Source organism: Nerophis ophidion, linkage group LG04 (assembly GCF_033978795.1).
Source record: "Nerophis ophidion isolate RoL-2023_Sa linkage group LG04, RoL_Noph_v1.0, whole genome shotgun sequence".
Taxonomy (NCBI): Eukaryota; Metazoa; Chordata; class Actinopteri; order Syngnathiformes; family Syngnathidae; genus Nerophis; species Nerophis ophidion.
In genome coordinates this window covers 77,567,831-77,583,896 of record NC_084614.1, presented here as the reverse complement: position 1 = coordinate 77,583,896, position 16,066 = coordinate 77,567,831, and the positions used below count along the sequence as shown (strand labels likewise).

The 16,066-nt window shown below is 45.4% G+C and overlaps 1 protein-coding gene across 1 annotated transcript in view; it reads left to right on the top strand.

Annotated features, from left to right (window-relative positions):
• Positions 1-16,066, top strand: part of LOC133550468 (class I histocompatibility antigen, F10 alpha chain-like) — a 229,834-nt gene that overhangs the window by 119,983 nt on the left and 93,785 nt on the right. The gene's annotated exons all lie outside the window — the stretch shown is intronic.

Here is a 16,066-nt window from a genome sequence, read left to right as displayed (position 1 = left end):
TTTGATGTACTCTTTTTATACTGTAGTAAACACACATTACTGCACTGATACTTGTCTCTGTCCATCCCATAATAACCTACACTAATACTGTGTGTGTGTGTGTGTGTGTGTGTGTGTGTGTGTGTGTGTGTGTGTGTGTGTGTGTGTGTGTGTGTGTCACTCTGCTTTACAACACTGTGTGTGTCTCAGGTGTTCACATTTTCCAGAAGATGTTTGGATGTGAATGGAATGATGAGACTGATGAAGTTAAAGGTTGGCGTCAGGAAGGTTATGATGGAGAAGATTTCATATCGTTGGACATGAAGACATGGACATTTACTGCAGCAAAACAACAAGCTTTCCCCAGCAAACTCAATTGGGACCAGAACAAACATCTACTAGAATACAATAAGTTTTACTTCACTGAGGATTGTCCTTCTTACTTGAAGAAGCATGTGAACAATGGGAAGGAGGTCCTAATGAGAACAGGTAGAAACACAACATGTACTTTCACCTTTTAACTTGTTAGCACTCCCCCTATAGGAACATTACTGACATTACACCCTGTCTCTTTAGATTAGATTAGATAGTACTTTATTTATTCCGTCAGGAGAGTTCCTTCAGGAATTTATACTCTTCTCTCCTTCTCTCACCTTTTTTCCGTCTTTACCTCCATCCTCACCTTCTCTCCATCTTTACCTCCACTCTAACCTTCTCTCCATCTTTATCTCATTCTCTTCTTCTTTCCATCTTTACCTCCATCATCACCTTCTCTCCATCTTTACATCATTCTCTCTTTCTCTCCATCTTTACCTTATTCCCTCCATCTTTCCCTCTATCCACACCTTCTCTCCATCTATACCTCCATTCTCTCCATCTTTACCTCCATCCACACGTTCTCTCCATCTTAACCTGCGTTCTCTCCATCTTTACCTCCATTCTCTCCTCTCCATCTTTATATCATTCTCACCTTCTCTCCATCTTTACCTCCATTCTTCCCTTTTCTCCATCTTTACCTCCACCCTAACCTTCTCTCCATCTTTATCTCATTCTCTTCTTCTTTCAATCTTAATCTCATTCTCTTCTTCTCTCCATCTTTACCTCCATCCACACCTTCTCTCCATCTTTACCTCTGTTCTCTCCTTTTCCCTCCATCTTTACCTCTGTTCTCACCTTCTCTCCATCTACACCTCCATTCTCCCCTTCTCTCTATTTGTACTGCCATTCTCTCCATATTTACCTCCATCCACATGTTCTCTCCATCGTTACCTCCATTCTCTCCTTCTCTCCATCTTTATATCATTCTCTCCTTCTCTCCATCTTTACTTCCATTCTCTCCATCTTTACCTTATTCTCTCCTTACCTCCATCCTCACCTTCTATCCAACTTTACCTCCATCCACACGTTCTCTCCATCTTTACCTCCTGTCTTCCCTTCTCTCCATCTTTACCGCCGTTCTCGTCTTCTCTCCATCTTTACCGCCGTTTTCACTTTCTGTCCATCTTTAACTCCGTCCACTCTCTCACTCCATTTTAACCTCCGTCCACAAGTTCTATCCATATTTACCTCTATCCATCTTTACCTCTGTTCTCACCTTCTTTCCATCTTCCATTCTCCCCTTCTCTCCATCTTTACCTCCATCTACTCTCTCCCTCATCTTTACCTCTGTTCACACCTTCTCTCCATCTTTACCTCCGTCCACTCTCTCTCTCCATCTTTACGTTCATCCACATCTTCTCTCTATTTGTACCCCCATTCTCTCCATCTTTACCTCCGTCCTCACCTTCTCTCCAGCTTTACCTCCGTCCACTCTCTCAGTTCATCTTTACTTCCAATCTTGCCTTCTCTCCATCTTTACCTCCGTTCTCACCTTCTCTCCATCTTTACCTCAATCTAGACTTTCTTTCCATCTTTACCTCCATCCACTCTCTCACTTCATCTTTACCTCCGTTATTACCTTTTCTTCCATATTTACTTTAATCTACACTTTCTGTCCATCTTTACCTCCATCCACACCTTCACTCCATCTTTGTCTCCATCCACACCTTCTCTCCATTTTAACCTCCGTCCACAAATTCTCTCCATATTTACCTCCGTTATTACCTTTTCTTCCATCTTTACTTTAATCTACAATTTCTGTCCATCTTTGCCTCCATCCACACCTTCTCTCCATCTTTACTTCCATCCACACTTTCTCTCCATCTTTACCTCCATCCACACCTTCTTTCCATCCACACCTTCTCTCGATCTTTACCTCCATCCCCACCTTCTCTCCATCTTTACCTCCATCCACATCTTCTTTCTATCCACACCTTCTCTCCATCTTTACCTCCATCCCCACCTTCTCTCCATCCACACCTTCTCTCCATATTTACCTCCGTTCTCTCCTTTTCCCTCCATCTTTACCTCCATCCTCACGTTCTCTCCATCTTTACCTCCATCCACACCTCATCTCCATATTTACCTCCGTTCTCTCCTTCTCTCCATCTTTACCTTCATCCAAACCTCTCTATTTGTACCTCCATTCTTTCTATCTTTAATTCCATCCTCATATTCTCTCTATCTTTACCTCCCTCCACACCTTCTCTCCATCTTTACCTCTGTTCTCATCTTCTCTCCATCTTTAACTTCATCCTAACCTTCTCTCTGTACCTCCATTTTCTCCATCTTTACCTCCATCAACACCTTCACTCCATCTTTACCTCCGTTATTACATTCTCTCCATCTTTACTTTAATCCACACCTTCTCTCCATCTTTACTTCCATTCTTTTCTTTTCTCTCCATCTTCACCTCCATCCCCACCTTCTCTCCATCTTTACCTCCATCCCCACCTTCTCTCCATCCACACCTTCTCCCCACATTGTCCTGTGTTCACACGTGACATCACTTCCTGTGCAGAGCTTCCAGAGGTGTTCCTGCTCCAGAAGACGCCGTCCTCTCCGGTCAGCTGCATGGCGACAGGTTTCTACCCCGACGGTGCCGACCTGTTTTGGAGGAAAGACGGCGAGCAGATCTTCGAGGACGTGGAGCACGGAGAGATACTCCCCAACCACGACGGAACCTTCCAGATGTCGGTGGCGCTGAAAGTGGAGGTGACGGCCGACGTGGAGGGCAAGTACGAATGTGTGTTTCAGCTGTCAGGCGTCAAGGAGGACTTGGTCACCAAGCTGGAGAGAAGAAGCATCCTGAGCAACGCAAGCCATGAAGGTGAGAAAGACACATTTAGTTGGAGATGTTTCCCATCACAAGTCCACCTGTCACCATTATTGATCCATGTCACCATGACAACGCTTGACGTCTGCATGCAAAGTAGTCATGAAGGTTTCCTCTTCATGCTTTGTCACTCCACTTGTGCTTTTTTGCTCTCCACAGACAACTTGAGCGTCGCCCTCGCTGCCACGGCGGCGGTCCTCGCTGTGGCGGCCATCATCATCATCATCATCATCATGGTCAGGCGTCACAGAAACAGACAAGGTGAGGGACGCCAATGTCCTCTGTCTTCTTCTTCTCGGTGCACTCGGTCCAGGCCGTGAGTTGATGCTTTCATCCGGGCTGCAAAGGTGCGGCCATCTTTTAGTTGCCTTCCAGCCAAACACTCAAAGATCCACAGAGACAGAGCGCACACTCTCACGTAGAAACACGGCGTGACGTGAGGGGAAAAGTCCACTTCACCTTGTTTCTCTTTCATTTCAGCCCAGTACGGTCCAGCTGGTAAGTAAAACATCTTTTCTTTGAGCCGCAAGAAACAAAGCCGTGGTGAAGCGTCACTCACATGGAGGTCTGATGTGGACCTTTGTTACAAGTTTAGCCGGAAAAGCCCAACTGGAGCTGACTCCTTCACAATAAAAGTCCCTCCTGTGAGCACACGCAATACAAAGTCTGGCATATCTCACTTTTGACAGGAGTCCTCATGATGAGGATCAGCCAAATGAGACATCAAGTGTGCTGACTCGTCATGTTTCCAAGTCACACCTCAAAGATCTGATGTGAGTGACGAGGCACCTTCTGGATGTTCTTCCTTCACCGTTTGCGTTTGTCCCGCAGCTCGCCACGGCGGGGTGGAGCTCGACGAGAACGTGCAGGCGGCTGAAGGCTGAGTAAGCTCACATGGACTGTCTGCACCTCCAAATGTTCTTGTGTGAAGATGATGTTCAACTTGGATTCACCTGCTTCTGTCGGGAATGTGCTGAGTGGTCTTCTTCCTCCAGGATGCTTTGTGCACTGGAACACAGGGAGATGTCTCCATCGCTGAGGGACGTCATCACACTCGGAGATGAGATGGAGATGTGCTTTGTTCTTCGTCCGACTGCTCCTCACGCTATTCCATGTATTCTTCTTTGGCCGTTAAAAGACTTTCAAGATCAAACGTTGGTGGCTGTAAAATCGCACGTTTCATGGCCTTGACGTCATGACGAGGATTTCTTCTTTTCTTTCAATGGCCGCTGCTTATGATCAATATCACATTGTGTCACATCTCTGTCAATAAATCCGTTTTTTCTCCACTCGCCTCGCACTGCTTTCTTGGGGACCAGGAAGAGTCTCAGTCATAAAAATGGTAGAAATAGTTCATTTTTATTTATGTTTGTATTTTTTCATTCAACACTTAAATCCCTAGATCAATTTCAGGTTTATCCGTCCTTATCAGTCTTTTTTTTTTTCATAATTTACGCCATTTTTGTCAAAACCTTGTTTTGTTATGGCAAAAGCACAAAATAATAATTTTCACTCAACGTAATTGCAATCTTAAATATGTCAATAATTCATAACATCATCGATTTTAATTCATAATTTTTTTTGAGCAATGACAATTAAAACTTGTCCCACTGAAATTATTAGGATCCAAACGGGCCCCACTCATAAAAATAAGTCAAACATTTATTTTTACTTTCAACACTTAAGTCCCTCGATAAACTTCAGATCCATCCCTCGTTTCTGTGACGACCTGTCACGTCAGGTGTCACGCGGTCTGTTTGCGTTTGTGTTTATCTCCTATTCGGCGCTCTTATTTTGGTCCCACTTCCTGTTTGTCTCCCTGAGCCCTTTTCCCTCCTCACCTGTCGCTGATTGGCAGCCTGGCCACACCTGGTCATGGGGTGAGGGTGATGGGTCAAATGCAGAGGAAAATCTCACCACACCTAGTGTGTGTGTGACAATCATTGGTACTTTTACTTTAATCAACTGGCTTCTATTTATGCCTGCCTCGCCCTCCAGTCAGGGCTCAAGGATTGTTTTGTGAAACGTTACTTTGGTTTTTCTGTATGCTGCTTATGCTTCTGTGCACTTCCCTGCTGCACCTCCTTGTGCTCCCTGTGGGAATTAAAAGACTCTCACCCGCACGTCGTCCTCCTGTCTCCTGCATCTTGGGGTCACAACTAGAGCAGCCATGCAAGTACGTGACAGCTTCTTCATTTCTGTTTTTTTTTTTCTCCCTATTAGTCAAAAACCCTTTTTTTGTAGGATAAACACAAAATATCCTATAAAAATACTCTTTAGTCAAATTTTGTATGTGACGTAATTGGAGCCATGACTAGTTTAAATAATTTGTAACAACATTGAGTTTGATTCATTATTATTTTTGAGCAATGACAGCTTTAAAGAGAAAATAACCTGCATGGCAGCTTTATTAGACTCAACAATGCAACTTTTCTTTGTTCCATTTCACATGTTTTCACCTCTTTTATTCCACTATTTAGTTTTTTTATACACTATCTGTAGAATGTGTCGTGTATGAGCTTATATGGGACATAATGTATAATATTTCTAATTGCCTTTTTCTTTTTCATGCCTTTTTAACCTGAGTCCTTCAAGCAAAATCGTTCCAAAAATCAGCAAACCCGCCTTTCTTCTTCCTCCGTCAAAAGTAGGTGAATCCACAAATATAAATAACGACAGACCGATTTCCAAATTGGGTTAATGTTGAATGTCCAATCCAAGATGGCCGACAGGACTGTCTTTTGTTTGTCTGCTTGTCAAAGTGGTCTGAATTTCTATGTGTTTTAGTCCCTTTTTTTTAGCCGATTTAAGTAAATTGCACTAGTTTTAAGCGTAACAATTGATGACTGAAGGCTTACTTCCAAAAAGTGGTATTTCTGACTGCTTTTGTTGGATTTGGAAACCTGGAGGCCTCTGACCTGCAGAAGCCGGGGGATGTTTTGCTAGCTGAAATTTTGGCCTTCCATCTGCCACAGTCTGGATCTATACTAGTCTCAGCTTGGCCTTCCACTACCTACAGTCTGAGTCGACTGGCTTCATCTTGGCCTTCCGTCTTCCACGGCCTGGATCCATCTTAGCCTCAGACTGACTAAAGCTGGGCCTCTGCTAGCCTTAGCTTGGTCTTCCAACTCTTGTAGCTTGGACATCTGAACTTTGATTATTGGACCTGGGTAGGTAGTAAAACAATTTAACAATGACTTTGACAAAAGCTCTCTATTTAATATTAATGCTTTTTCCTGGACTTGTTTTCTGCAATTGTAGTGGGGTACCTGACCAGGTGCTCCACCAACCTTTAACTCTACCAAACGCAATAACAATCACCTGGTCCTTTGAAACTACAGCATTTACACAAAGGTTATTGATATCCACATGTGGGTCAGTGCTAAATAATTCTAACCAGTTTCAGTTATGGTGTATTTCTGTGCTAAACAGATGGTTTTCTCCTTCTGATATTACTCATTTTGATATTGTGAAGCCAAATAATGTTGTCATGAGGTCACCTTGCCATATGAAATGGAAAATCTTTATATTGCTCTTACTTCTGCTATCAGGCAATGTGCAACCAAATCCAGGCCCAGCTTTATACAACATCAGTACTCCTGGTGAACTTAGAGCTAGGTCAGGTCTAAGTTCTCCTCTCTGGTCAACAAAAGCACCTTGAGGATTCTAGCGGGAACTCTCATTCAACCCTTCTTCGATTACGCTTGCACCTCCTGGTACCCCAGCACCTCCAAAACCCTCAAGTCTAGACTCCAAACATCCCAGAATAAACTAATCTGGTTACTTTTAGACCTCCACCCCAGATCACACCTCAATCCAACCCACTTCTCCAAAGTGGGCTGGCTCAGGGTGGAGGACAGAGTAAAACAACTTGCACTGAGCCTAGTCTATAAAATCCGCTACACCTCCTTGATCCCGAAGTACATGTCAAATTACTTCCTTAACGTAAATGACCGCCATAACCACAACACCAGGGGGAGCTCCACAAACCACGTTAAACCCAGATTCCGATCTAACAAAGGTCTTAACTCATTCTCTTTCTATGCCACATCAATGTGGAATGCACTCCCAACAGGTATAAAAGTAAGTGCATCTCTATATTCCTTCAAAACCGCTCTAAAACAACACCTCCAGGCAACTTCAACACTTTACTAATACCCTCCTCCATTCACATCCCATCTCCCCGGATTATAAACAACTCAAATGTACTTCTAATGTATATACTTGTTCTTATGCTATGTGAATTCACTATGTTCTCTGCTGGCTGTACATATCCTACTAAATAAGACCTACACTGTTTCAATGTCCACATTTCTCTGTTGATGCAATTGTTGATGACTGAAGTTCTGATATCAACCAAAGCTCCTCATCCCACCCCCCGGATTGTAAATAATGTAAATAATTCAATGTATATACTATGATGATTAACTTGTGTGATGACTGTATTATGCTGATAGTATATATTTGTACCATGAATTGATTAACGTGGACCCCGACTTAGACAAGTTGAAAAACTTATTTGGGTGTTACTGTCACGATCCGTGACTCGGATCGTTAATGGTTTTGCCCTATTTATGTCTTTGTTCATGTTTTGTTTCTGGACTCTGCCGATCCTTGTTTGAGCACTTCCTTGTTTGTGTTAGTCACCATGGCAACGTATTGTGTTCCTCCTCACGGGCTCCTGTCACACACCTGTTTCTAATAATTATTTGTGTATTGAAGCCCACCTGGTTCCTTAGTTCGTCCTCGGTCCATTACTTGCTTTTCGCAACACGTCACGTTTTGTATCCTTGTGCCCTCGATTATTTTGTGCTAAGTTCCGCCTTAGCTTCACGTGCGTGTGGCACGTCTTTTAATGTTTTCTGTTTCCTGCTACGTTTTTAGCATTAGCTTTCCGTGCATTGGCACGCGCTTTGTTTTTCCCCTTTTTTGCACCAGTGTTCTTTTGTTTTATTATATTAAAACGTATTCTTACCTGCAATCCTGCTGACTGGTAGTGTGTGCATCTACGAAGTGGCAACTCCGCGCAACAAGTGCGCCGTACGCGTGACAGAATGGACCGAGCTAAAAGCCACTTCGCACTCCTCCAGCCCCAGCAAGAACAGGTGTTCCTCTCCGATGAGGAAAAATCGGAGATCTTCCGGGAGCTCCGAGCAGACTCTTGTCCATGGGAGAGCGAGGACGACATTGAGCTGCCGGAAGAGGATCTCCCGGCCGAAGCAGTGGTGGCCTGGGAGCTATTCATGGCGAGGATAGCGGACGCGGAGGAACGCTTTCGCTCCCAGTCTCAAGCCACCCCGACATTCCCCTCAGCGCGCTGCACGCCGCGCGGTGACGTCACACCACCCAGGAGGAGAGCACTCCAGCGGCGGCCAGGCGCCGCGCAGGGGCGTGCACAAAAGGAGTGCAGGGCTTTCCCCTCAGCAGCGACTGCCAGGTGCTTTCCATGTGGCTTTTCTTCCCCGGCACCTGCTGTAAATCTGCCTGAGGGACGCGTGCGGCGCACACGCACAAGGCCAGCTCCCAGGCTTCCAAGCGCCCACCCTCCCATGCCCTCGACTGCCTCCAAGCTCGCACAAACCCCCCTTCCCCACCAACTCCATCTGGCATCTGGAATCTGCTTCCTGAGGGGGGGGGCAAGGCTGATGGCGTGTCAGTGGCACAGGCGGACCTCCTTCCATTGAGGTTGCTGCCTGCCTTGCCGCTGGCTCCGCCCGCGTCAACAGACAAGCCACCTGCCCCAGTGCCAGCACCACGTCAACCTCCAACGCCAAGTCCACGGCTAAGGCTAATCCCAGTACCGGCACCACGCCAACCTCCCACGCCGGCACCACGCCAACCTCCCACGCCAGCACCACGCCGGACTCGACCTCAAAGTCTAGATGCAAGCCGGCCTCCGAGTCCAAGTCTAGATGCAAGCCGGCCTCCGAGTCCAAGTCCAGGTGCAAGCCGGCCTCCGAGTCCGAGTCCAGGTGCAAGCCGGCCTCCGAGTCCGAGTCCAGGTGCAAGCCGGCCTCCGAGTCCGAGTCCAGGTGCAAGCCGGCGTCCGAGTCCAGGTGCAAGCCGGCGTCCGAGTCCGGGTGCAAGCCGGCCTCCGAGTCCGAGTCCAGGTGCAAGCCGGCCTCCGAGTCCGAGTCCAGGTGCAAGCCGGCCTCCGAGTCCGAGTCCAGGTGCAAGCCGGCCTCCGAGTCCGAGTCCAGGTGCAAGCCGGCCTCCGAGTCCGAGTCCAGGTGCAAGCCGGCCTCCGAGTCCGAGTCAGAGTCCAAGCCGGCCTCCGAGTCCGAGTCAGAGTCCAAGCCGGCCTCCGAGTCCGAGTCAGAGTCCAAGCCGGCCTCCGAGTCCGAGTCAGAGTCCAAGCCGGCCTCCGAGTCCGAGTCAGAGTCCAAGCCGGCCTCCGAGTCCGAGTCAGAGTCCAAGCCGGCCTCCGAGTCCGAGTCAGAGTCCAAGCCGGCCTCCGAGTCCGAGTCAGAGTCCAAGCCGGCCTCCGAGTCCGAGTCAGAGTCCAAGCCGGCCTCCGAGTCCGAGTCAGAGTCCAAGCCGGCCTCCGAGTCCGAGTCAGAGTCCAAGCCGGCCTCCGAGTCCGAGTCAGAGTCCAAGCCGGCCTCCGAGTCCGAGTCAAAGTCCAAGCCGGCCTCCGAGTCCGAGTCAAAGTCCAAGCCGGCCTCCAAGCCGACGTCCAAAACGACACCCGAGTCGACGTCGGCGCCCGGGTCCACGCCGAGCGTCAGGTCCGGAACCGCGTCGGATGTGGGTGTGGCCGTGCCCAGGTCGTCCTCCTCGCAGGGCGCTTCCACCTCCAGGGGTGTGGCCGTACCCCGGGCGTCCTCCTCAGCGGGTGCTTCCTCCCCCACGCCGGCCACGGTGGTGGCCCTTCCCAGGGCGTCCTCCCCGCAGGACGCGCCCTGGCCCTCGTCAGCCACGGATGTGGCCTCTGCGGGCCCGCCCGCCTAGACTTTTGTGGCCGCGGCGTCCCACCCGCCGCCGCCGCCTGTGGTGTCCTCGGTGGATTCGGGACATGGGACTTTCCAACCCTCCACCGGGTCCTCCCTCCGCCCTCCCTTCTCTTTTGGACTGTCTTGATGTGGGGGGGGGGGGGGGGGGGGGGTTCTTTGTACTTTGGGGTTTTTGGGGCATCTGGGATCTGCCCCTTGGGGGGGGGTAGTGTCACGATCCGTGACTCGGATCGTTAATGGTTTTGCCCTATTTATGTCTTTGTTCATGTTTTGTTTCTGGACTCTGCCGATCCTTGTTTGTGCACTTCCTTGTTTGTGTTAGTCACCATGGCAACATATTGTGTTCCTCCTCACGGGCTCCTGTCACACACCTGTTTCTAATAATTATTTGTGTATTGAAGCCCACCTGGTTCCTTAGTTCGTCCTCGGCCCATTACTTGCTTTTCGCAACACGTCACGTTTTGTATCCTTCTGTCCTCGATTATTTTGTGCTAAGTTCCGCCTTAGCTTCACGTGCGTGTGGCACGTCTTTTAATGTTTTCTGTTTCCTGCTACGTTTTTAGCATTAGCTTTCCGTGCATTGGCACGCGCTTTGTTTTTCCCCTTTTTTGCACCAGTGTTCTTTTGTTTTATTATATTAAAACGTATTCTTACCTGCAATCCTGCTGACTGGTAGTGTGTGCATCCACGAAGTGGCAACTCCGCACAACAAGTGCGCCGTACGCGTGACAGTTACCATTTAGTGGTCAATTGTACGGAATATGTACTGTACTGTGCAATCTACTAATAAAAGTATCAATCAATCAATCAATCAATTGGTTCACGGACTATCTTTCCAGCAGAACACAACGTGTACAGGTGGCTGGGACAACCTCTTCATTATTGGACATTACCAAAGGAGTTCCACAAGGCTCAGTGCTGGGGCCCATTTTATTTTCTATCTACTTGAATAATCTTTGCAATAATCTGTCAAATGCAATGTACCATTTTTATGCAGACGACACCATTATTTATTGCTGTTCAACCTCCAGCACTCAGGCTTTTGAGTTTTTACAAGCTGCTTTTGATGTCATCCAGGCTCGCTTATTTGATTTTAAATTGGTTTTAAATACAGATAAAAGCAAAGTGATGGTTTCTTTCATTCAAAGGTGCTACTGGAAAATATTCCAAATATTGTAACATCAAATGGAAACCCTATAGAGCAGGTCTTAAATTACAAGTACTTGGGTTTTACTCTTGATCAGGAGCTTTCATTTAAAGCCCGTATTAACAACTTGGTCTCTAAGCTCAGGGTAAAGCTCGGTTTCCTTTTTAGAAATAAAAACGGCTTCTCTCTTAAAGTCAGAAAGAAATTGGTGACAGCGACTATCTTGCCCGTAAATGATTATGGAGACCTGCTTTATTTTAGTGCTTCATCTAAATGCCTCCAGTCCTTGGACACTGTTTTTCACTCAGCACTAAGATTTGTTCCTGGCTGTCGTAGTCTCACCCACCACTGTCAACTGTATATGAAGTCAGACTTATCTTCATTGAGTGCACACAGATACACACATTGGCTGGTCATCATTTATAAAGCTCTTTTAGGTTTAATACCTCCATACTTGTCTACTTTGTGACAAAGAAAAAACAGCTCTTATGCGTTCTAACAATTTGTATGTTTTAACTGTTCCCCATGTACGGACTGAATTTGGCAAAAGAGCTTTTGGCATTGCTGCCCCTATGGCATGGAATGCATTGCAGACGAAACTGAAACTCACTGAACTAATTCCATTCAGAGCCTTCCGTTCTGTCCTGAGGGACAGAGAGCAAGAGACTTTTGCTCAGTGCCTGTGTTGCCCACATATGTGGTCCTCTCCAAGGTTTCTCATAGTCATCATGGTCGACGTCCCACTGGGGCGAGTTTTTCCTTGCCCTTATGTGGGCCCTACCGAGGATGTCGTTGTGGTTTGTGCGGCCCTTTTGAGGCACTTGTGATTTAGGGCTATATAAATAAACATTGATTGATGATTGATTGATTGAAAGGCCTACTGAAAGCCACTACTAGCGACCACGCAGTCTGATAGTTTATATATCAATGATGAAATATTAACATTGCAACACATGCCAGTTTACTAAATTGCCATTTTGAATTTCGCGCCAAAGTATCCTGCTGAAACGTCGCGGTATGATGACGTGTGCGCGTGACATCACCAATTGTACAGGACATTTTCTTCCAGCACCGTTCCCAGCTATAAGTCGTCTGTTTTAATCGCATAATTCCACAGTATTCTGGAGATCTGTGTTGCTGAATATTTAGCTATTTTTTCAATGAATAATTGAGACATCAAAGAAGAAAGCTGTAGGTGGGAAGCGGTGTATTGCGGCCGCCTTTAGCAACACAAACACAGCCGGTGTTTCATTGTTTACATTCCTGAAGGATGACGTTGAAGCTTTACTATGGAACAGAGCGGTCAAGCAAACACGGCTGGATTGGACCACACACACAAAGTACAGTGTATTATGCAGCGGTCACTTTGAAAGATCGTGTTTCGGAGAGGGTCCCTTGCGAAGGGCAGAGATGGGCATCGCCACCATCCGTCGACTGGTGCGGGGCCGACCTTCAGGTTGTACAGTTACGACCATGTAATCACACTTTAACACTAGTAACTCAATAAGCAGATAAGGGAATTTCCTGAATTATCCTAGTAAATTTGTCTAATAATATCTGAATCGCTCCCACTATAGTCTTTTTTTTTTTCTTTCTAGTCCTTCACTCTCACTTTCCTCATCCACAAATCTTTCATCCTCGCTCAAATTAATGGGGAAATCGTCGCTTTCTCGGTCCGAATCGCTCTCGCTGCTGGTGGCCATGATTGTAAACAATGTTCAGATGTGAGGAGCTCCACAACCCGTGACGTCACGCGCACATCGTCTGCTACTTCCGGTACAGGCAAGGCTTTTTTATCAGCACCAAAAGTTGCAAACTTTATCGTCGATGTTCTCTACTAAATTCTTTCAGCAAAAATATGGCAATATCTGGAAATGATTAAGTATGACACATAGAATGGACCTGCTATCCCCGTTTAAATAAGAAAATCTCATTTCAGTAGGCCTTTAATGTTAGTGCGGCCCGCAAGTTTTATATGAACGGCGCTTGACAGCGTTGTGTTATTCGGGTCCAAAATGGCTCTTTCAACGTTCTGGGTTGCCTACCCTGCGTTGGTGGAAAAGCGGCAAATGAGTGAAAGCGACAGAGACGTTGCCATGGAGACGGGGGTTCACTTACGTGCCTGGCTGCAGTCACACCACGACACCTGTCCGTCAGTAATAACAGTCCCCGATAACCTGGACCGATTCAAACCGTTATTTGCTTTTTTTTTTCTTGTTTAGTTTGCATTGCCTCACACGATGAACACTACATATAAACACTCCGGGAGCCGTCACTTTTTTGCGCTCGCTATCTTTCCCGGCTATTATCCGCCGACCGCCGTGTTGCTGTAGGGAGGAAAAGCGGAGCGACGCACATTGCGGAAACAACATTATTCTCCGTGCGTGGGCTAAATACAAATATATTCCACAACCCCAAACATGTCTTTTTCAAAGCCTGCAGTGAAGAGAAGGGTTAGTGATGAGCAAAGACAATTCCAGGAAAAGTGGGAGATGCGATATTTCTTTGTTGAGCACAGGGGCACCCCGACGTGTCTTATTTGCACCCAGAAAGTTGCACAAGGGATACAATTTGAAACGTCATTATACAACTAGACATGCTGAGGAGTATGCAAAAAAAATAAATAAATACATCTTTTCTTGCGGCCCAGCCTCACTCAGACTCTGCATCCAGTGGCCCCCTGGTAAATTGAGTTTGAGACCCCTGGTCTAGAGTGTAGGCAGTGCTGTTAAGTTTCTCTGTGTGTGAATAAGTGGAGGAGGCGGAAACTTTGAGGCATGACGCAGCTGACTTGTTGATAAACTAGTTTGAGAAGAATGTTTTTGTTTTGCTCATAAGTGGATTGTACTTTTCAGTGGTGTAAATATTGAATGAATGAATGAATGAAATAAGTTTATTTCGGTCATATAATCAATCAAATCAATCAACCATTTTGTGTGATCAGTTTTACAGTACATGTTATATGTATACAATTATGCACATTTACACACGAAAGAAAAGAAAAAGAATGACCAAAAAAGGAATAGCTTATATTTGCCTATCCTATACCTTCACTGAAGATTAGATTGCCTGGAACATCAACGTTAAAAAAAAAAAAAAAAAATCAATGGGATGAAAGTAATTGTTACTTTATTTTCTAATTTTCAATTATTTCACCTTTCAATGTTTTCTTAAACCTTACCAAAGAAGTGCATGTCTTCAGCTCATCACTGAGCTTGTTCCACCATTTAACTCCTAAAACTGTAATACATTTGTATTTTATGCTTGTTCTCGCTTTACCTATTACAAAAATCGATACCCCCCGTAAATTATAGTTTTCTCCTCTTAAATGAAATAGCCTGAGAATACAAGCTGGAAGGCTGTTGTTCTTTACTCGAAACATAATTTCCATTGTTTTAAAAAAACACAATGTCTGAACATTTTAATACATTTGAACTCATAAATAATGGATTGGTATGTTCATAGTAGCAGGCTTTGTGTATTATTCTAATGACCCTTTCTTGAAGTTTTATTATTGGGTCTATGTTTGTTTTATAAACATTTCCCCAAATTTCAACACAATACGTTAAATATGGAAAAATAAAAGAATAATACAACATATGCAGCAGTCATGTCGTCTTCAACGTGTGTCTTACTTTATAAAGAATAGCAATAGATTTGGATATTTTTCCCTTTATATATTCAATGTGCGGTTTCCAACACAGTTTGATCAATTATTATTCCCAAGAATTTAGTTTCATAAACTCTATCAATTTCCACTTGATTTTATTTTGATTTTGCTTCACACCACTACACACCATAAATGTAGTTTTCTTATCATTTAATGATAACTTATTAATATCAAACCATTTTTTTAGCTGAATTAACTCAACCTCTATTATCCTCAACACTTCCTTCAAGGCTTCTCCTGAACAATATACATTTGTATCATCTGCAAACATAATACATTTCAATTTATTAGATAGTGAACAAATATCATTTATAAACTTATCACACTCCTCGGGCACTGTTCCCCTAGCATTCGAAAAAGCGGTTATTCATCCTCTTCTTAAAAGACCTAACCTCGATCCTGACCTCATGGTAAACTACCGACCGGTGTCTCACCTTCCCTTTATTTCAAAAATCCTCGAAAAAATTGTTGCGGAGCAGTTAAATGAACACTTAGCGTCTAACAATCTATGTGAAACCTTTCAATCCGGTTTCAGGGCAAATCACTCCACGGAGACAGCCCTCGCAAAAATGACTAATGATCTATTGCTAACGATGGATTCTGATGCGTCATCTATGTTGCTGCTCCTCGATTTTAGCGCTGCTTTCGATACCGTCGATCATAATATTTTATTAGAACGTATCAAAACACGAATTGGTATGTCAGACTTAGCCCTGTCTTGGTTTAACTCTTATCTTACTGATAGGATGCAGTGTGTCTCCCATAACAATGTGACCTCGGACTACGTTAAGGTAACGTGTGGAGTTCCCCAGGGTTCGGTCCTTGGCCCTGCACTCTTCAGCATCTACATGCTGCCGCTAGGTGACATCATACGCAAATACGGTATTAGCTTTCACTGTTATGCTGATGACACCCAACTCTACATGCCCCTAAAGCTGACCAACACGCCGGATTGTAGTCAGTTGGAGGCGTGTCTTAATGAAATTAAACAATGGATGTCCGCTAACTTTTTGCAACTCAACGCCAAAAAAACGGAAATGCTGATTATCGGTCCTGCTAGACACCGAACTCTATTTAATAATACAACTCTAACATTTGACAAC